A 23,540-nucleotide genomic window follows, 5' to 3' on the forward strand; every position below is an offset into this window, starting at 1 on the left:
GCAACAAACCCTCAGATGTGAGAAGTTTTAGGCTTGTCTTCAGTCTCTGGATGAAAGAAGGCGGTTTCATTGACTGACATGAAAATGGTGAGGAACTGACACACCAGTTGGCCTGTATATATCTGTTTCTGGGAAAGCTGAGTCATTTAGGGGGCATCTCACCACCAAGCTTTCCTAGACTCCTGGGCATAGGGTGCAGTTCAGGGTATATGTATAGGTGTCATCACCCAGCTTTCCCTGAAACAGATAGAACTGAATAGACTTTTTACCAGCTTGAGATGGAAGAGGATGGAAGTCCTGGCTGTGAAGAGGTGCCCAGGCAGTGCCAGGCTGAGGCCCCTTCCCACAATGCAGCTCCGTCCCATGATGGGGGAGGATGAGGAGGAGGAGGCTCCGAGCAGTGACAGGGGAGGAGGAGCGCTGCTGCACCGCATTGACACTCGCACAGCCCGGCCAGCAGAAGAGCTCCTGCCCCCCGCCTGGCGCACCGCGGCTGCCGCCTCCCAACTTTCCTGCGCCGCCACCAACTTTATCCGGAGCTGTGGCCCCTGGGGCCCGGGATTACCGCGGAGAGGGTGAGTACTGAGGTGACGAGCTCGGCACATACCCGCCCCTTGTGCCAACTTTTAACCTAAAATCGTACTCCCTGAGAGGTGCCCCCGCTTTCGCAGACAGGACACTGTAGAAGCCATCAATTCATCAGTGCACCCACTGGCATTACTGCACCCCAATATGAAGCTGTCCAACCCTTGCCTGTATCTGCTTTCCCTGAGTGTACCCCCAGTGCCCCGTACCTGCTGCACCCCTTGTGCCCACACTTCATGAACCTTGACCTTTTAGTGCCCCCTATGGACCTAAGTGTACCCTCTTTTGACCTGACCGTCACACCTTGCTGGGCTGTCAAATGTATGGGGTAAATTGTGCCCCCCCCCCCAAAAAAAAAAATTTGCCACTGTTATATCGGACCATTGAAATAGGTTTCCAGCATTAGATAGTGGGGGCCATAGCCCCCCTTTATATGAGGCAATTTCATTAGGTTGCTCCCCACATTTGTGTGCACCCCTTTGTGGCGTTATTACCTTTTTACAAGTCACCCCTCCCCCACACTGTCTAGATCTTATACCTGACCTGTATTTGCACCCCAAACCCCATTCGCCATCTGCAGCTGACGTTCCTTTGCCCGCCGTCGGTGCGCTCGCCATATCTGCGGCGTTGCATGCCACTCACTCGCCCTTTGAGGTTGGCCAAAGTCTACCAGCGACCATCAGTAGAAATTCACCCCTACATTTTGATGTGTTCTGGTCTGCTACGTTAGGCAGTGACGCTCTGATTTATGGAATTGCCTTTTGAGCAGTTCCCCGATGCAGTGTTCTTGTTGTGCCCCCTCTGTGGGTCGGGGGCGTTCTGATCCAGTGTTCCCTGTGGATGTGCTCACAGCATATATATTCGGAGCTGTTAGTGGGTGTCCGGTAATTCCCTCGTATGATGTGGAGGGGTCTCCACATTGGGGTCTCAGCCCCCTGATTGTCATCCTGCCCGCACTGCAACTTTGTTACACAACGGCCAGAAAACAATTGTTGTGTTGTGTGGAGCGCAGGCCGGAGGACTCCACCGCACAACATCCTTCACGACTAATCTGGAGGCCAGACGGGCGCATAATCCTGGATGAGAGATCAGCTGCTGTAGCACCCCTTCAGTGCCAGCACTGTGCCAAGAGCGTGGCCGACCGCAGTGCTCCTCTGACCTGTTACCGCAGCTCACCTGTGTGTGGCCATGTGTGCATGTGCTGCCATGTATGTATGTTCCCCTGGGTGCACCTCCCTTAGTATGCTCTGTGTTTTCAAAATGTGTGCATGTGCCTCCTGACGCCATGTGTTTGTATGTACCTCCGATGGCGTATCCATGTGTGTATGTACGTATGTGCCTCCAGTAGCATGTACCTGTGTCTGTGCCCCCTGTTTTTATGTGCATATGTAACCCTGCTTGTTTTTATGCCCGCTTCTTTGTGTATATGTACCTATTTGTGCATGTGTTCTCCCTTAATGCGGTTCCTTAGTATGTACTCCCTTAGTGTGTTGAGCTCCCGTACTCTTTATAGTGCCCCCATAATCTGTCAGGGGTTTGTGAGTTGTACAGAAGTGACTGAGGAGTGCGCGCTGCCGTCCTGGCACATAACATGTTGTGCTGCATGGTAGAGGGCACTGCAGTTTCTGCCAGGCCACACTCTAATCACAGGGGCAGCAGACTATTGCCTGTAATCTTCACAACAACACGGATCTGCTTTCCCATGCCGGGTGGTCAGTGCTGGGGACTGCGGCCTTCACTTTGATGCAGAACATGACTGGGGTTAGGGGGGGGGGGGGGGGTGTAGCCGCCTCTTGTGACTGTTACTTATGGGGGCATATGATGCATAGCCTAGGATTGCTTGGTCTGCCTACTATTGTAACAGACCTTCAGCTGTGAAGTTTTTGTCCTCTGGAAGTAAACAAGAATGTTCTAATTCACCGATAGCAAGCAGTGATCTTGAAAAAGGTGAAGAGTTAAGACACAAGTATATTAGAAAGTTGCGGAACACTTTCTTTCATTTGACGTCTGATCCAGATCTACAAACTGATCTGTAATCTCACTAGACCGTGAGCAGAGAGAACCACAAGTCTTCAGATGTAGCAGAGCTGAATGTTTGCATGACACGCACAGCTCTACTATGTTCGGCAAACAAAAATCTGGCCAATTCAGCTCTGCTAATCTGCGTGAGACAGTTGCCTTTCTGGAGGCCATATTAACCTTGGGCTGTCCCATAATCCAGAATATTGATGATCCCTCGGCAATTAGTCGCGGGTTATACTGCATTTCCTATTTTCCGTGGCATGTTTTCGGTGGTGGTGGTGGTGTGATTTCCTAGAACTCTGTCTGCTCTGAAGACTTCAAACAGAAGACCACTTTTAATAAGGAGTTTCGCTATACTCCGTTTTTGGTGAACTCTTGTAACAGTGACTAATGGGTAGAACGTGCCTCATATTTTAAATGGCTGTCCACAGCAACCAATCAGAGCTCAGCTCTCATTCTGGAAGCTGCACTGGGAAAATGAAACACAGCCTCTGGTTGCTGTAGGCAGCAAAACCCATAGCATGCTGAAGCCCAAAGCAGACATATGTTAATAGCCTTTGCCCATAGCAACCAATCGGATCACACCTTTTATTTTCTAACCTATTTGGAGCAAATGAAAGCTAGAGTCTGGTTGGTTGCTATGGAAGATGGCTCTTTTCTTCACCTGGGGCAAAGATTCATTTTGCTCCTAGCCCTGTGCCCTGGTCAGAGCAGTGTAACTTGCTGGTGCCAGGGGTATATGCGCCTTCCTGTACCCCTTCTCTCTGATCTTCGATGCTAGGTTTTAAGGGAAATCATAACTGGATTTTTGCACATCTAAATTCCAGGATGCTGGTGGGCTGAGTAATGCACATAAAAAAAAAAAAAAATATATATATATATATATTACCAAGAAGGACAAGCCATAAGGTTATAGAAATTGAGGAAGTAGCAGGTTTGGCTTTGATCTGCAAATGATAACATTTTCAAGCACCTAGCTCCAATCTGCCCATAGACTTCTTCTATTATGATGGAATGCCTCTTATAGGCTTCCATGGTGCATACCGTCATAGAATTCCGTTATGGTCCGTGGTAGCGGGATCCTTAGATAACCCGAACCTTGTGCGCCGAACTTGAAAACCCAAGTCCGCTCATCCCTATTATTGACGTGTCATTGATGGCCACTTGTCACAAACTGGGAAGGACAGAAACCTTGAACTGAGAGACCTTGGTTTATCACTCCAGCAGATCGCTACGTGTCTAGGCCGAGATGTTAGCACTGTTCAAGGTTGTGTGTCCCAGTGGTTGGGAGAACAGCAATGACCTGGAATGACAGCAGGAGGTGCATAGAGGAGAACCTCTGCGTGGACGGATCGTCTAATTAGAAGACTCTTACGTAGTCATCCATTCTGTATTGCAAGTGATAGTGGAAGTTACATCCCAAGCCTAGGGCGGCAAACAGTCTCTACACAAACGATTAGAAGGCTTCTGCATGCCAGTGGGCTACTAGCCAGACGCCCAGCTACCACTCTTAAAGGCTACTGTGGTGCACTGCAAGACAACAATGGAGGCTGGAATGGAGGTCTGTCCTCTTTAGCATTAAAGGGTTTGTCTCACTTCAGCAAGTGGCATTCATCATGTAGAGAAAGTTAATACAGGACACTTACTAATGTATTTTTTATTATCCATTTTGCTTCCTTTGCTGGCTGGATTCATTTTTCCTTCACATTATACACTGCTCATTTCCATAGTTGCGACCACCCTGCAATCCATCAGCGGTGGTCGTGCTTGCACACTATAGGAAGAAGTCCCGACCTCTCTGGTTGGTGGGACCATGGGAGCTCACATAGGCTGGTGCTTTTTCCTATAGTGTGATAGTTCGGCCACTGCTGATGGATTGCAGGGTGGTCGTAACCATGGAAACGAGCAGTGTATAATGTGATAGAAAAATTAATCCAGCCAGCAAAGGAAGCAATATGGACAATCACAATACATTAGTAAGTGCCTTGTATTAACTTTCTCTATATAATAAATGCCACTTGCTGAAGTGAGACAAGGCCTTTAACTCCCACTTTTGTCTCAGATGCAATGATACTTGGAGAAGGTCTGGAGACAACATGTGGAACACCATGAAGAGGCCTTCAAAAAGAAAGGTCACACTTGTCCTACTCCTGAGATTATGGTGTGGGTTAGCATAATGTACAGTAGCCAGACCCCTCTGGTCTTTATTTGAGGTACACTAAAGGCTTGACATTACATTGATTTGGTTGTGGAACCAGTGGTACGGCCATTTCTCCAAAGTGTCCCAGGCTGCATGTTGGTTGTGCCAGCATCTCCAGACTTGCGTCCTTTTAAGCAAATCTGGGAAGTCATGGGCAGTGGATCTTGATGATTTGTGTGCCCAAGTGCCTTCAGCATAGCAGAACATTCCACAGACAACCATCAATAACCTCATTGGTAGCATGCTAGAGCGTCTAAGAGTGTGTATTTCTGCGTGTGGCGCTCCTACTCTATTCTGAATAAATTGAGAGATTCTTTTATATTTTGTTTCCATTTTTTCATCATTTGCATATCATTAATTTGTCCTCTGATCCTTTGATTTCCAAAACTCCATGACCTTTTTCTTCTTGGTGTTGCAATCCTAATGTTGAGAGTGTACGTGTATGTATATAGTATAAAATCAGCTATTGAAAACAAGGATACCTGTAAGCAGGCATGACTGGGTGACCAGAGACTCCGAAACGGTTCTGGAGTTACATTAGGAATAGCTCTTCTGGAACTCAAACCACTGCAATACTGCGCAGACTAGGGCCACATTCACATGACCGTAATACAGATGTGTTAGAACGCCCATTCTACAGCTGCAGCACCCAAACCTCCCACGATGGTTCTTCTGAACCAGACTTGAATCACAATGATCTGTCTGGTTCTTCTCAGCCTAGGTGGTAGCGATCTTCCAGAGGAGCTGTAATTACACTGCACACCCACTGCAATGGCAACGACGTGCAGATAAACAGTGAAGAGCACTGCTGATCGGCTGGAGTGTCGAGAGTCAGACCCCCGCCAATGTGATATAAAGGACCTATCCTGAGCATAGGTCATAAATATGGGTAACCTGACGACCCCTTTTAAAGGAAGCTGTGTCACATGTATCAAGGTGACTACACTGGGCCCGTGTGAAATTCCTGAGTGGTTACCTGTGCTTGGTGGTACTATTGCTAGGCAGCCAGCCTGATCTTATGTTCACCCCAGGACTTGTAGAGACGATTCATCAAGGTGTCTGAAGGTCTTAAAGATGAATAATTACAATGGGTAGACTTTTTTTTTTTTCTGGAGTTTCCCTTTACTTTCTGGTTTTCGGGTCCTTTTATATTGAGGGTAGGCCATCAATATCTCGGGCAGGGTGTGACAGCTGTTCTGCAGTATTTCACCCATTGTGTGTACTGCATGGAGCTGGTTGCCGCAGCACTGTCCCCTTCACTTGAGGGGACGCCGGATGTACTGCAGAACAGCTGATCGGCAGGGGTATGGGGTGTTGGATCCATGCCGATCAATTAAGGAGGAGCAGAAAACCCCTTTAATAAGTTTCTTGATTACTTGATATATAACGTTCCTTTCTGTTTCCTCATACGTCATGTGAGGCCTACATGTTGAGTACAAGCTTGTGACCTCAATAATTCGGGTGGGACTAGATGGTCTCATAAAAGATGGATGACAGCCTGAGATTTATCAAGTTTGTGAATGTTCTTTTAGCTTTAAGAAGCTTGTGAGTGAAAACTTTGCAGTAATCTAAAAAAAAGTCCAACATCTTTTCTAGAATCCTGAATGACAAAATTGGATCAGGAGATTTACCACTATATAACCAAATGTGTGAGCAATGGCTGAGAATTCTGGATGCTATTCTGCCTCCTTTTCCAGATTCCTGACCATAGCCACATACTTGTGCAGTTATATCAATAGGATGACTGTAAGGAAATCTGTCAGTTTATTCCCAAGCATATGTGTGGTAAAGGGCTTCACCCATCTTTCCTGGAGTACCTAGTTACTCCTCCTACATATACCTATCAAGGCTCTTTGGAAGTTCGGAGACAACCCTAGTGAGATCTGTAATGGCAGCCATGGTGCTTGTCATCCAGCTTTCCTAGGAGCTCCATGTACACACCAGCCGTGGCCTTAGAGGGTCAGATAGGCATTAATGTCTGTCACCTGCATAATAGTCTTGGCAGAAGCTGGGATTAGGATTATTCCAGAACATTCCTTTATCAGATCCCTGACTTGTCATATTCTGTGTTCACGTTGATTGACCACTTATGATAGCAGTAAAGACCATGCACCACGGAGTAGTCGCCCATAGTTCCACCGTATGAATTCAAGCGTGACTATGCTAATAATTTCGGAAGAATGTCCGGTTCTACCATTGAGGTAGGCTATACATAGGATAAAATGATCACTGTATGGACGCCAATAAGGGTACAGCTACACGGCAATTTTGTGCATGACACCTGTCACATGCTCAAGTATCACAGTGTAGCAGGGCAGCCATAGAGATGAATGGGGTCCTCGTCCCCAGAATCGCAAAAAATCCAACACTGCTGAATTTATTTTACAATCCTGGGTTTGCATTCGCAGCTATCGTGAGAGTTGTTGCGCTACAACTCTATTTGTTTCTATGGCTGCCCAGCTACACTGCGATACTTGGGAACGCGTCAGGTGTTGCGCCCGAAATCGCTGTGTAGCCGTACCCGGAGTGACTTAATCACTCTCCTTTTCGTGTCCACTATTGGTGCATATATTCTATGGCCAGCTTAAATTTATGGGAGTAAATGCGTGTGTGTGCTTATGTGACTGGGTGGAGTTAGGGGAGGCCATTTATGCCCCCAGTTGAGCGTTCGGCTACTTTCACACTTCTTTGTTGTTTTCCAGTATTGAGATCCGGCAGAGGATCTCAATACCGGGGGGAAAAAAAACGTTTGGTCTTCATGCATTCTGAATCGAAAGAGATCCATTCAGGATGTTTTCCGTTTCGGCAGCATTCCATTTTCTGACCGGACACAACATCGCTGCAAGCTGCGGTTTTGTGTCCGGTCATAGAAACTGATCCGGCACCGAAAACAATGTAAGTCAATGGTGATGGATCCATTAACGCTCTGCCCATTCAATGCCGGTTTCTCGTGCTGGTAATTTGAAAGAGGACAATATACAGTGTATATATCTGACAAGCGGCCATTTTGTTTTTGTACTTTTTGTTTCCATGGCAGCCCAGCGTTCTGTGTACTTGGTAAAGTGTAATCTGTTTCACAAGGTGATTGGTGTCCTGTTGCCAGCTATGCGCTAATTCCAAGTCCCATTGTTCTTGGCCGGAAAAGGAATTCTGAGATTACCATTAGTCAAACGTCAAAGTGCCATGTGATCTACGGGAAGCGAGAGACCACAGGGGGTTATCCTCCACAGACTTCTGCCATTGTTTGGCTTGAACTTTCAGACAGGTGGAAAGTGTTTGTGTGTGTGGAGGTGTCCTGCAGATCATAAGAGCCATACGGGGATATTGCTCCCTATGTACAAGAATATAACCACAAGTGATCCCTCAATATACAGTATTTTTGAGTCCGTAACCCTATGGGAAACTCATTATGTTATGCCAAGAGAAGAGAAAATGAAGATTTAAGAACAATAAGCACATAATGAAGACAGATAAAGCTAGTCATAGTTACGTAGTTAATACGGTTGAAAAAAAAGACATCAAGTTCAACCAAGTCCTTACATCTAACAGTCAGTAGTAGATACTAGAAGCTGTGAATGCCTTTCTATGAGAGTTTCCTCAGGGTCCTGTATAGCACACATTGTACTAGAAAACTAAAATGGAGCCGCTGACAGCCGAATAAGCAGTTCAATTTGGCACAGACAGAGGGCAGTACAGCAGAGTAGCAACCAATAAGATTCCACCTTTAATTTTCCAAAGCAGCTGTGAAAAATGAAAGGTGGAATCTGATTGGTTGCTATGGGCAACTAAGCCAGTTCTACTTTACACCAGTTTGATAAATGACCCCATATGTGAACCTACCCTAAACTTCCCACTTGCACTGTCTCTGGAGTCACAGAAGGCCTGCTCACTTGAAGTTAGCTGGACATTGTCCACTGCCTTTCAGACCCGATCTCTGATTTTAAAGGGCCACTAACCAGAATAAGGGATTATATAAGAGCGTGAGCTCCTATCAGTCACACATATGTCTGTGGTTTTTGGGTCTGGATATATGGCATATAGTGGTGATCATTGAGGCAGAGAGATTTCTGTACTCGCTGTCCCTTTTCTTATAGACCTGAAGCTGCTGATAACGGGGAACAATAGCTTGCACAGTCCGTACTGTAAGGTGTCACCTGACCCATTTCGGGATCCTAAACCAGAGGAGCAGTCTGGGAAAGTGATGTTGGGTTGGAGCCGTGTGTCCTGCTGACATGGCAGCTGCACACATATTGTCTAGACGTCTTCTCCAGAGGCTGAGATTACTTTATAATTTCATCCTGACCGTTTTCCTGCCGAGCCGCACCGTGGAGACGACTGCAAACACTGGGCAGAACACGAAAACAAATTAATCATGGCTACAAAAGAGCAGCATAGACCGCGCACAAAGCTCCCGCTAGAAATTGACCCCCAGGAAACCCCGCCGATTGCGCACACAGGTGCAGCATTGCTTAATGTTGGTAATCCCATATTTTATATAATAATAAAAAAATAACTTATCCTGCTTCATCTAGGCATAAATTATAGCTCTGGTCACCCTGATCTTCATGGTTCATGAATATAAAGCTGTAATTGCAGTGAACACTGACACACTGAGTAGGAGCAGGAAGATTTACATAGTATATTTTTATAAATTTTTTGTCATTCATGATGTTTGAGAAGGTAGGGGATGGCTCTTTTGGGCCCTATTATGGCAGTCGCCTCCAACAGCTGTTTACATCGGGTAATTTCAGGAGCACCACTGACTTGGGAGTTATATATATATTTAGTGATGTTGCCCTTTAATGCAGTTTCAGGCCTCATACACACGGACATAGCTATTTATGCGGTCTGCAAATTGCGGATCCACCAAACGCGGATACCGCCCGTGTGCGTTTAGCATTTTGCGGAATGGAATGTCCTGTCCTCTGTAGAACAGTCCTATCCTTGTCCATAAAATGGCCTAGAATAGGATATGTTCTATTTTTTATTTTTCCTGCGGGGCCACAGAATGGACAAACGGATGCGGAGAGCACACGGTGTGCTGTCCTCATCTTTTGCGGCCCCCTTGAAGTGAATGGGTCTGCATCCGATTTGCAAAAAATGCAGAACGGATGCCGACACAAAAACTGTTGTGTGCATGAGCCCGCAGATTGTGTTTTGGCATCCAGCTATTTCTCATACCACCAATACACATGCACACTGGGCTCAGCTGAGTGTGCGTTTTCAATGGGGAGAGGGGAATGACCGTGGTTTGTAATACCACTGTATGGAGAAACCTTATACTGTGCATGCCTCCAACTGAAAAGGACATGAGAGGGAGCACTGTGAGGAGAGCTGCTCACATCCAATCAGCATCACTGGGAGTGTTCATTTATCTTCCCAGTGATGCTAACTGGCCGAGGTCAGCTGAGTGACAGGGCTTCCTTATAAGGCACCTCCTTCAAGTCCTTTCCAGTTGGATGCAGGCACAATGCTACTACCAAGAGAGGCTGAAATTCAAGTTGTAGTTCCACCTTGGCCCCACAGGGTACTCTTGCCTTTTTTTTTTTTTTTTTTTTTTTTTTTTTTACACCATGTCATCCACCATGTCATCATGCATCCAGTTTTGTATGTACAGACTGAGCATAGTGGAAGTGGTAGTGCTGTAGCAGTGAGTGCCAGTCCTTGTGCATCTGCTAGGTAATGCTGTGGTGGCAGGGCTGTGCCGTTTGTTTACCTCGTCCAGTGCTGACGCCAGCAGAACAGTTCTTGGTTCAGTACAATCCCGGATTACTCTTCTGTTGCCGTCATGGCTTTTTCGTGGGCATTGTTTAGAATTTGAACAATGCCACCCCTAAATGTATAGGAGTGAGGGCCACCACGTGCAAAAGCACCCAGGCGTCACCCCCTTTTGGGCTTGTTCCAAAAAAAAACGCCAGCTGTGTCCACATGTGTGGTATCACAACTTGGCCCCCATTTACTTCAATGGAGCTGATCTGCAATACCACACACAACCTATGGAGAGGAGTGGTTTCTGAAAGGAGACCTATTTTTTGACATGGTGTCTAAACTCCATGACCTTCTGATGTCAGTGTCACGATACATTCAAACCCTCAATTTCAAATTGACCATGCGCTGCACCCTAAACACCATTATTAGGGCTCATGACCACGAACGTAAGGGCTCAGTGCCCATGCTGCGGACACCAGCTGTGTGCATTTCGCATCACGGATGCGGACCCATTCACTTGAATGGGTCTGCAAATCCGGAGATGCGGTGCAGAAGCACGGATTGGAACCCCACGGAAGCACTACGGAGTGCTTCCGTGGTGTTTCTGGCTGTGCCTCTGCACCGCAAAAAAGTAGCGCATGCACTACTTTTTTGCGGTGCGGACTGTAGATGCGGATCGCTGACCCCATTCAAGTGAATGGGTCCACGATCCGCATGAGGCTGCCCCACGGTGGGTGCCCATGCATTGCGGACTGAAATTTGCCCTTATGAGCGCGGGCACGGAGCCCTTATGTTCGTGGGCATGAGCCCTTAGGGTTATGTATTGTTATTTTAGTATTATGTTACTAATTTTTATAACCACAGCGCATGGGATGTAGATTACCCTTCTGGTACATCCCGCCGCTGCTTGAACCCATATGACGTCAGAAGGTCCCAGTGTCGTAAACTTTTACTTTCACTTTATTAAAACCTAAAGTACAAGTGATACAAAACCTATTTGTAGTATACTTTATCATAACGTATGATGGCCTGTGCTGATGTGGTAGGCAGGCTGTGCTCGCTCCGACATAGCCAATCTGTGCCGGGCTTTAGGAGAGCAGCGCCTGTACAGGAGTAGCGATGCTCCGGCCTGTTAGCGCTCGGGGAATCCATACTCCTATACACAATGGGGTGTGCTTTGCAATCCGTACCCCTGTACTTTAGGCACCTGAAATCTGGTGCCTATTACGCCAGGAAAAGTGAAAAAAAATAATAAAGTAGATTACAAATATGCTTTCTATCGCATGTACTTTTAGGTTTTAACAAAGTTAAAGTTTAGGTACTCTTTAAGAGAGGGTGGCCTCAGAGGTACACCCCATGTGCACCCGGTTCATCCTCAAGATCAGGTCGGACCAGATCTTCTTGTCTTCGCTCTTTGGCTCCTGCTGAATACTTTGTAATTCTTTGCTGTTTTCTGGCTCTGTTTAAAGTTCAACACGAAACTCAGAGATTGAGGGGAGAGGTGGATCTGCGTAGATCCCAGTCACCATGTATACACCCTGCCTGGCTTGTCTGGTGGTAGTTACGTGGGAACATTGATGTAGATCAGGGATCAGCAACCTATTGCACTCCAGCTGACGTAGAACTACAACTCCCAGCATGGAAACTTACTCGGCTACTTTTGTAACGCCCATAAAAGGGAAATGATTCTAGGAGTCGTAGTTTCAGGACAGCCGCAGGTTGCTGGTGTCGTTTGAAGGTTTCCATGGCGACAGTGCACCTGTCGGGAAATCACACCTGTTAATAGACTCTCGCAGTGGTGCAGCCTCAGGCTTTGGGCCTGTAACTTCATATTGTCATTTCTCAGCCTAGACATAGGATATTAGAAAATGGTTTTCACATTTAAAATTTGCATTATAGGGGCTTTTTTAAATCATTTTGGTATGTCTCTTTTAGGATTAGAATGTTTGCCATAAATAAGCTAGTTGATTAAAGGAATGTTCCTTCATATCTGAGCAGATAGGGAGCCCTCTTGGGCTAGCGTGCAGATGTTTTTATTACACGGGGTTGTATAATACGAGCGCCCGGGTCGGTGCCAGGTCTCTCCTTGTCTGAAGTGAATAGTTTCCACTTAGCTGCAAGTGTCTGTTGCTGTAAATTCCATACGCGGCCTCTCCCACCCTCCCATGCAATCTTCAGGCAGAAGAGGGGGAGCGCCAGGCTGAATGCTCGCATAATTGGGAACCTGGGATGAGTTTCCATTGACTGTTATCTATAGGCAGTGGATGATGTAGTAATCATCATATATTAACCAGTATGTGGTCGGGGCTTATTCACAATAATAGTGTTGAGCAAACTTGTGTTTCAAGTTCGGCATACAAGGTTTGGGTCGTTATCACGGACCATAACTTAGCAGAATCCATAACGGAATTCGTAGATAACCCGAACCTTGTACACCGAACTTGAAACACAAGTTCTGTCATCCCTAGTCTAGAAATCTTTATACCGCAGGAGCCTCCTCCTATTTGCCCTATTTTTTATCTGTGTGCTATCTGCATTTTTTACGGCTAGTACTTTCACCCATTCATTTCTATAGGGCCATGCATACATCCATATTTCTTGCGGGTCTGTGTTGCCGCTCCACAAATTGGGCTAATTTCACACTCGCGTTTGGCGCGGATCCGTCTTGTATCTGCACACACGTATCCGCACCGATAATGCAAACGCTTGTATCCGTTAATAACAGATCTGTTTGCATTATTCATATAAAAAAAAAAGTCTAAGTCAAAACGGATCCGTCTTGACTTACATTGAAAGTCAATGGGAGACGGATTAGTTTTTAATTGCACCATATTGTGTCAGTGAAAAACGGATCCGTCCCCATTGACCTACATTGTAAGTCAGGACGGGTCCGTTTCGCTTCGCGTAGTCAGGCGGTCAAGCTGCGTTTTAGTGACCGTCTAAAAAAACGCAACGGAGACCCAACACGGCCAAATTGATGCATTCTGACCGGATCCTTATCCATTCAGAATGCATTGGGGCTGAACTGATCCGTTTTGGGCCGCTTGTGAGAGCCCTGAAACGGGTCTCACAAGCAGACCCAGAAACGCCAGTGTGAAAGTAGCCTTATAGAACCTGTCCTAGAACATAGTCCCTGACAAGCAGAGCAGAGAGAAGGATGAGGCAGCTGTTTAGCTCCGTGTTCTGAAGTAATTTCTCCTCCTGTGTGATTAGGGCAGGTTCTGTGTGCCATTTTATTTCTCCTGATGATTGCTCCCCAGACAAAGCGAGCCATTATAAATAATATATTTATAATAAAATAATATGTAAGTATTTTCAGTAATTTTATTTTCTTAATTTACCAAAGAACCCCTTTAAACTGAAGTGCATATAAAATAGTGCTGATTCAGTAGTGACAGATTCAGCTGTAGTGCATATTTCTTACTGGTGATCTCACTTGTATATATGTAATAGCTCCGGTCTCACTGGTAGTATATATGTAATAGCTCCAGTCTCACTGGTAGTATATATGTAATAGCGCCGGTCTCACTGGTAGTATATATGTAATAGCTCCGGTCTCACTGGTAGTATATATGGAATAGCGCCAGTCTCACTGGTAGTATATATGGAATAGCGCCAGTCTCACTGGTAGTATATATGGAATAGCGCCAGTCTCACTGGTAGTATATATGGAATAGCGCCAGTCTCACTGGTAGTATATATGGAATAGCTCCAGTCTCACTGGTAGTATATATGGAATGGCGCAAGTCTCGCTGGTAGTATATATGGAATGGCGCAAGTCTCGCTGGTAGTATATATGGAATGGCGCCAGTCTCGCTGGTAGTATATATGGAATGGCGCCAGTCTCGCTGGTAGTATATATGGAATGGCGCCAGTCTCGCTGGTAGTATATATGGAATGGCGCCAGTCTCGCTGGTAGTATATATGGAATGGCGCCAGTCTCGCTGGTAGTATATATGGAATGGCGCCAGTCTCGCTGGTAGTATATATGGAATGGCGCCAGTCTCGCTGGTAGTATATATGGAATGGCGCCAGTCTCGCTGGTAGTATATATGGAATGGCGCCAGTCTCGCTGGTAGTATATATGGAATGGCGCCAGTCTCGCTGGTAGTATATATGGAATGGCGCCAGTCTCGATGGTAGTATATATGGAATGGCGCCAGTCTCGCTGGTAGTATATATGGAATGGCGCCAGTCTCGCTGGTAGTATATATGGAATGGCGCCAGTCTCGCTGGTAGTATATATGGAATGGCGCCGGGCTATGTTATAGTTGTACTTGTGAAATGGTGGCGGAGTCAGTTGCTGTACATATGAAATGAAGCTGCTTTGCCCCTGAATTGTTTGGATACACGAGACCCATCCCAAGTGTCCTTTTCTACAGACTTTCCCAGACATTTTCCAGTGCCTGGTGTTTGGACCCTCCAGGCTGTTAGGTGCACTGTGTTGGATGGTGCAGAGTAAGTGCCCAGTCCGGGGGGGTTAAAGATCTGGTACCAGGGGGGCCAGGGAATAATCTACTGAAGGAGTCTTAAGTGTTTCCTGCTGTTTCTTCTCTCCCATGACAGGTAGCTGAATTGTAGTCAGATTAGGACGGTGTGTCTAGAGCCGCTGCTTCCACTATCGGCCATTGTTTGTGCTGTAGCCAGGTGACCACTCCGCAATGTCCTGCAGACTATCTCCATTTTATCTCCATTCTTCTGGTTTGTTTTCCTAAGCAGACCCCCTCAAGCCGAGCCTGGACTGATCATAAAAGCCCAGATTCTTCCCCTTGCAGTGTTTTCACAGTAAACCGCCCCCGTCCAGCCTACTATGGGGAATAAAAAGCTTTTGTCACAACGGTGCTCACTTAAAGGACAAGACCACTTTGACATTTTCAATGCATTTTAGTTTCAGTTCATGACTCTGTTCTTCTCCAGCTAGTTTGCGGAGCCTCGCGGGAGCTCAGATGAGACCCTCATAGCTGTCAGCGGACGTGTTTGACAACAGTGTGGATGTAACCTTCTGTATCTAAGGGCAACCAGCCAATTTGTGACTGCAGCTCTGGGTGTGACTGGAGTATAACGCACACTGTGACTGTCAAACAACATAGGAGGATAGCGCAGTCAATTCTTTAAAACTAACCAAGCACTTCAGAAATGTTAGTCCATAAGTGACAGCAGAGGGGTCGGACATGTTGGATTTCAAGATGCCCAGTTCTTTATTCCACATGGATCAGACAGCAGCTTATTTCCATCTCCACTTAGCTGAGTTGGGTGAGAATAGCTATTGGCCAGCTGATGTGCCCATGATCACCCGCTTTGCCATCTAGATGGCCGATGCTCAGGATTGGGCATCATTATCTGATCGATAGGTGTCTGCACCCTCACCTACTGTAGTAGTCTTGGCACCAGCCATGGTGCTGGATATTGCCGTGCTGCAGTAACCAGCTCCGTCCACTACACAAAATGGACATGGCTATAGTTCTAGCACGGGAGGTGCGAGGTGTCGGGCCCCAGATAATCAGATTTTCATTGGATACCCTGAGGCCATCAGTATAAAAGGACCAGAAAACTCCATTAATATGTAGCTATACAGTCCCTTCTCCTTAATACCACTTTTCTTGGGATAGTGTCAGTCTTCACTGGTATTTGGCATGATATTCAATACTACAGGATCTTGTGTGAGGACCATGCTGAACCCTGAACTTTTTATTAAATTTTTTTCTCTGGTCAGTAAGCAGCATCGGGGCTGCAGTCTGTGGGTACTCGTGGCAGATCTCATGATGGCTCAGTATGGTGGCAGATGGTTCTCCTAGAGGTATTAGACCTGATCTGTGAAGAACGAGGAGCTTGATGTCCAGTACTGAAGAACATTGACAATGCCTGGAAATCATTCAGCTGAGGACACCACCTCTGACCCTGCAGCTGTTATGCGACTACAACTCTCAGCATTGCAAGAGAATACGAGAGAGCGCCCCAAAAAACAATGCAGCCATTTGAGCCCCTTTCTTGATGGCGACTTGTCTGCTCTTCTGTTGTCTTGGAGGTCTCCCCCGCCGTGCATGTTCTGCAGAGCTGTCACGTGTCTTCCCGTCTCCAGCTGTCAAAATACGAAGCCACACAGTGCCAGTTGTGCAAATGACATGGAATTATGTATGATAAAATATTCTGACACACCTCGACTGTGCACCCGGCACAGAGTGTGACTCGCCCAGCTCAAGTGGGGGAATAAATGGACAAAGAAACCTTTCGCCCTAAAGTCCTAATGAAGTCCTAGCTAGGCTGATTAACCATTCAGGAGATGAAGTATCACAGCTAAGACAATAAACCCATCAGAGGGCAGAGTTACTAAAGGTAGCATGCATCAAATTAGCAACTCACAGAATACCACCCTATTTAAAACATAGCCTTTAATCAATATATCATTATAAGTAACCCACAATATAAGAAAAAGAAATGACTCCACAGTGGTCGATAGGGCGATTTTGGTACAGGCGTGGTAACTTTCCCTGATTCTGACACCGTTTTAAACAGATTCCTGCCTCTGAGGCCTGGAGTAATGCTGACTCTATGGATAGGTCCACCTTACTTCAGTCCAAAAAGAAAAAAGATCCAAAAGAAGTGATCAGGATTGTTGGCTCATGCGATACCGCATCCCAACAAGTCCGGGAGATCCTTGGACGTTACTGGTCAGTTCTTAAAACGGACCCGGACCTGGAAAAGTCCTTCCAGACTATCCAGCAATAACGTTTAGACGGGGACGCAGTATAGAGGACTCATTGGTGCATAGCCACTTTGAAGTCCCATTTAAGAAGCACCTGGTTGGCCAATAGGAAACCGGAACCTTCAGATGCGGCAAGTGTAAACCATGCCCCTTCATTGCGGTTGGGGACACCTTTACTGATGGTGCCCAAGGACGGACCTTTAGAACTCGCTCGTTTGCGAACTGTAATACTGTGGGGGTTGTGTATCTGGCCCAATGTGACTGTGGATGTAAATATGTGGGTAAGACCTGCAGAATGTTCAAGAAGAGAATGCTCGCAATAAACGTGACAAACCGCTCTCTAGACAGGTTTTGCTCCGTCATGGAGGTAATATAAAAAGACTACGGTTCTCCATGATTGAGACAATTAAACAATCCATTAAGGGTGGAGATTTCAATAGACTCTTGAGACAAAAAGAATCAAAATCGATTTATGCTCTGAACAGTTATACCTTCTGGTCTTAAAGGGGTTGTCCGGGATCACAGTCTTTTTAACTAACATTAGTATTCACCGTTAAATGTATCTGTAAGGTCCCCCTGAAGGTTCCAAGTTTATTTATTTTTTTCACTCCTCCGGGGCTCCTATGGGTCCCCCGAAACTGCGCTCGGTAATGTTTACATTGCAGCGCTCCCTCTGTCATTTCCTGCCGCACTGCCTTATGGGTCCCACATTGACATTCCTCCCCCTCATCTGTAAGGACATGAAAGGCGTAACTACAGCTCTTGAATATGCATAATCCACGCGGCCCCATTGAGCGTAAATTCAGATGAGAGGCGTGCACTATGCTAAACAGCAGCGTTCCCTGCCTCCAAATCAACCTCCTTCAGCCCAAAATAACGCCCCTCTGTGCCCGGTGACATAACCGGCACAGAGGGGTGTTCTCTAGCGATACCAGTTCCCTCCTACAAAACAGCACTCCAGAACGCCTCTCTGCCGGTGACCTCACAGGGCTCTTTGCTAAGCAGAAGACGAGGCTTAGCACACCAGTAAGGAGCCCGGTATGTCACCAGCTGAACAAAAAATAACACTTTTGGTCCGCAAATCCAGTCTAAAGAATGGGGGCATCAGAATAAGGCCTCATGCACACGACCGTGCCGTTTTTTGCGGTCTGCAAACCACGGATCCGCAAAAAACAGAAGGCGCCCATGTTGCCTTCTGCAATTTGCGGAACGGAACAGGCGCCGGCAATATAAATGCCTATTCTTGTCCGCAAAGCACGGACAAGAATAGGACATGTTATATTTTTTTAGCGGGGCCGCGGAACGGAGCCACAGATGCGGACAGCACACGGAGTGCTGTCCGCATCTTTTGCGGCCCCATTGAAATGAACGGGTCCGCATTCGAGTTGCCAAAACGACGGCTCGGATGCGGACCCAAATAACGGCCGTGTGCATGAGGCCTCAAGGTAGAACCCACATATACACTCACCTAAAGAATTATTAGGAACACCATACTAATACGGTGTTGGACCCCCTTTTGCCTTCAGAACTGCCTTAATTCTACGTGGCATTGATTCAACAAGGTGCTGATAGCATTCTTTAGAAATGTTGGCCCATATTGATAGGATCGCATCTTGCAGTTGATGGAGATTTGAGGGATGCACATCCAGGGCACGAAGCTCCCGTTCCACCACATCCCAAAGATGCTCTATTGGGTTGAGATCTGGTGACTGTGGGGGCCATTTTAGTACAGTGAACTCATTGTCATGTTCAAGAAACCAATTTGAAATGATTCGAGCTTTGTGACATGGTGCATTATCCTGCTGGAAGTAGCCATCTGAGGATGGATACATGTTCTCATTCTGTTTACGCCAAATTCGGACTCTACCATTTGAATGTCTCAACAGAAATCGGGACTCATCAGACCAGGCAACATTTTTCCAGTCTTCAACAGTCCAATTTTGGTGAGCTCGTGCAAATTGTAGCCTCTCTTTCCTATTTGTAGTGGAGATGAGTGGTACCCGGTGGGGTCTTCTGCTGTTGTAGCCCATCCGCCTCAAGGTTGTGCGTGTTGTGGCTTCACAAATGCTTTGCTGCATACCTCGGTTGTAACGAGTGGTTATTTCAGTCAACGTTGCTCTTCTATCAGCTTGAATCAGTCGGCCCATTCTCCTCTGACCTCTAGCATCCACAAGGCGTTTTCGCCCACAGGACTGCCGCATACTGGATGTTTTTCCCTTTTCACACCATTCTTTGTAAACCCTAGAAATGGTTGTGCGTGAAAATCCCAGTAACTGAGCAGATTGTGAAATACTCAGACCGGCCCGTCTGGCACCAACAACCATGCCACGCTCAAAATTGCTTAAATCACCTTTCTTTCCCATTCTGACATTCAGTTTGGAGTTCAGGAGATTGTCTTGACCAGGACCACCCCCCTAAATGCATTGAAGCAACTGCCATGTGATTGGTTGACTAGATAATTGCATTAATGAGAAATAGAACAGGTGTTCCTAATAATTCTTTAGGTGAGTGTATGTAGGCTGTTAGTAAAAAGCAGCCCATTTACTAATAATCACCGAACCCGGACAACCCCGTTAATGAAAGTATTGATTGCACGTGTTTTTTATAAATGGCCAACCAAATATCATACACAATAATGGGCAAATATCGTTTGAACTGTATTAGTCTTGGTCAATAATAATTTATATATGGGAGTGTGTAGCCTTCTCCCAGGTTACGGAGTATTTTTGCCCCTCTTGTTTTGATAAAGTAACTCCTTGACTATTCTTGATGTTTTAATGAGGGTCTCACCTTGTTTATTTCCCCCTCCCTCTTCCTTTGAAGTATGTAAATTAGCTACTACGATTATGCTGGCGTGTATTTGATTCCCCTGTAATCCCTCGGTCCGCTCACGTGACTATCAGGACGCACTTGGATTTCCGCAGCGCCGATCATGTGATGTTTTGGATGATCACATGGTCTGTATGTCACGTGAACTTAGGGGGCGCGGTCCTGATCATGTGACTGTGGCGCACGGAAGAGAGATGTAAGTGACAGCTGCTATTTGCAACGCCCTCTTCCTTCAGGCGGCTTATTTAAATCTGCACGCCGGTTACCTTACTGTCTCTCCACCACACGCTGCCGCAGGCGCTACACGGCATCTAGTCCGACTGACCTCCTTCGGTCTTCAACGTCCATCGGACCTTTTACCTTCACATGGGAGACGCAAGTGTCATTGGGTTTCCTTACGGCAGCACAACCTATTGTGTTTATATCTTATGTGAGGGGGCCAGGTGGCCCACTAATCCATCGGCCACAGTAATCACTAAATTCTAGACTTAACCAGCATTAGCTGTTTTCACATTAGCATCTTGTCGGATTACTCTTGTGAACTATCAAATGTGTACCAGTAATGCCGAATGGCAGCACTATTTATAGTGAATTGTTCCCTGAAGAGCCCTTAGACTACACTGGGCGAAAGGCTTTGCGACTGGGACATTTTATGAAATGACTGTGTGATGATTGGTCATTAAATGGCGACTAAGTGTATTTTGTACAGTTTATATCGATGGGATTCGATAGTTTGGGAAATCAATACTCCCTTGTATACATTATTTATTATTTTTGGCAGTCACGGTAGGTCATTGATGGGACCCGTTTCAGGCCACCTTATAATAGTGGGCCATTTTCTCCCCTCTAGGGCCATTCGAGGGCATATAGGAGGTTCCTGAATACGGGATCGCCCCTATTGTGGTGGCTATTCCGTTTTGTAGGCAGGGTCGAGGGTCAGAATCAGGGAAAGTTCCCATCTATTGACCTACGCCTGTACCTGCAAAATTGCCCTATCTACCACTATGGAGTCATTCATTTTTCTTTTTTTTATATTGTGGGATACATTTAATGATATATTGATTAAAGGCCATTCGGGAGATGAGAAAGCTGGGTGACAACCTCTGTGGTAATCCATACGGCACGTTCCTAGGTTCATGAACTGCTCATCTGCCGGGTTATATGGAGGTAGATGCCACGCTGCTGTATCTCTACATAGCTAGGTAGGTTTTTATTATTCATGAGTCTACGAAAGATGCTGACAACCCACGTGATTGTCCTACCTCTCTCTTTGAGACCTGTCAGTCTAACAGCCGGGTGGGTAGAAGCCAACTGAGATACTTCCCATGTCTCTTCTCCCTATTCTTGGCTTGTAAACTATTGGGCAGATTTATGAAGTGTCTTTATTGCCTATAGCGAGTAATCGGCGCTCCGCTTAATACACTCGTTGACAAATATAATGCCGCACCAAGGAGTTGTCAGACTGGAATGACACTTTGTGTGTCTGATTGTAATGATGATACATGAGATTACAATATTAGAGTGAAAGAATACGTCTCTGATACGCCTCTAGCCTGGATACAGGATGAGAACCAGTTGGACATGGAGGCATACAGGTTCTGTGTGGTATCCTGCGGCACATTTGCCCACAGATGTTGGAGCTGGACCTGGAGACCCTGTACACTCGTTGGTTGCCGAAACTGGTCCCCCAGCTGGTCCCATAAATGCTGAATTGGTGATAAATCTGGTGACTGGGCAGGTCAAGGAAGTATGGCAATCTTAAGGAGACTTTCCTGGGAAACCCCTTCTGTATGTGGGTAAGGATTATCCTACTGAAAAATCCCATTTGGAAGCCCTGCCATGAGAGGCAGCACATGTTGCCGAAGGATGTCCTTCACATATCACTGACCCGTTAGAGTCCCTCGTATCACTCCTAGAGGTGACCTAGTCAACTGGGCAAAATGTCTTTGACTCTGTCTAGGGTTGCACCGGGTATCGAATTATCTATACCCAATCGATACTTTTGTACTGGTATTGATTCAATACCGATACTAGGCTGCACTACTGCGCAGCCTAGTATCACAGAACATGGCACGTGCTGCTCTCAGCGTGCGCCATGTTCCCTCAGAAGCACAGGGGAGAAGGAAGCAGTCTCTCCCTCCTCCCGCCCCCTGTGCTGCTGCTGCCACCAATGAGAGGAGAGGGAGGGGCAGAGGAGGGGAGGGGCTGTGACCACTGCGCCGCCAATGATGGTAACTACCATTTAATACAAATACAGGAGGCTGGTGCCGGCAGCAGAATCACATAGCCAGCAACCGGCCTCTATGACAGGGAACTGCGATCAGCGACAGTTAAGGCTACTTTCACACTGGCGTTTTGGCTTTCAGTTTGTGAGATCCGTTCAGGGATCTCACAAGCGGTCCAATACGGATCAGTTTTGCCCGAATGCATTCTGAATGGAAAAGGATCCGCTCAGAATGCATCAGTTTGCCTCAGTTCTGTCTCTATTCCGCTTTGAAGGCTGACACCAAAACGCTGCTTGCAGCGTTTTGGTGTCCATCTGACGAAACTGAGCCAAACGGATCCTTTCTGAAACACAATGTAAGTCAATGGAGACGGATCAGTTTTCTATGATACAATATGACACAATAGAAAATGCATCCGTCCTCCAATGGTGTTCATGACGGATCCGTCTTGGCTATGTTAAAGATAATACAAACGGATCCGTTCTGAACAGATGCAGACAGTTGTATTATCTGAACAGATCCGTCTGTGCAGATCCATGAATGATCCGCACCAAACGCGAGTATGAAAGTAGCCTAACCCCTCAGGTGCTATGTCCGAAAAGTCCAAACTATTAAAATATATTTAAAAAAAATCTCCTATGTGGAGAATGCCGTAACAGAAAAAAATGTAAATAAAAACAGCGCGATTCGCCATTTTTTTTTGTCACCTTGTCCCCCCCCAAAAATAGGATAGGACTGGAATCAAAATTTTGGTATCGTGACAACCCTAACTGTGTCATAGAGGCATGTCTGTCACCAAGAGGTATATTATCCAAAAGTAGCCTCTGAGAGCCTTTTTATAGGGCACCGGGGGAAGCACATTTATTCCCTCTTATAGCAGGACCCAGTGTCTAATCAGACCACACGTTAATCATTTACATAACGGCATGCTGAGTTTTGAAGCAATCCGACATTTCTATCTGGGTGCGGTATTATTTTTTTTATTTTTTGTCATATACTGCTCTTGAAAAATTAAAGCTGTGATTAGTTGCTATGGGCAACAAAGAGCTTTTCTTTTGAAGCTTTTTGATTAAATCTGGTCCATGTCTTCTCGGTGGGTAGCCTCGGGAGGCTACATTATGTGGCCTGTGGTTTGGACAGCACAGGTAACCCCTAGAAGTATTTGCCTCACGAGAAGGATTGCTGCTCCCCTTTTTGCAAACCACACCCCCTGTAGAATGGGACCATGCCCCTTTACATGCTGCAGCCTACCCCCTCATTGTGTGCC

At 46.3% G+C, this 23,540-nt stretch overlaps 1 protein-coding gene across 2 annotated transcripts in view; it reads left to right on the forward strand.

The window, feature by feature from the left end:
* The first annotated feature begins 443 nt into the window (after positions 1–443).
* Positions 444–23,540, forward strand: part of RASSF8 (Ras association domain family member 8) — a 61,307-nt gene continuing 38,210 nt past the window's right edge. For both annotated transcript variants that reach the window (XM_040435580.1, XM_040435587.1), the window contains exon 1: positions 444–575. The gene's annotated coding sequence lies outside the window, so the exon portion shown is untranslated. The remainder of the gene's footprint in view (positions 576–23,540) is intronic.

Source organism: Bufo bufo, chromosome 1, assembly GCF_905171765.1.
Source record: "Bufo bufo chromosome 1, aBufBuf1.1, whole genome shotgun sequence".
In the NCBI taxonomy this organism is placed as follows: domain Eukaryota; kingdom Metazoa; phylum Chordata; class Amphibia; order Anura; family Bufonidae; genus Bufo; species Bufo bufo.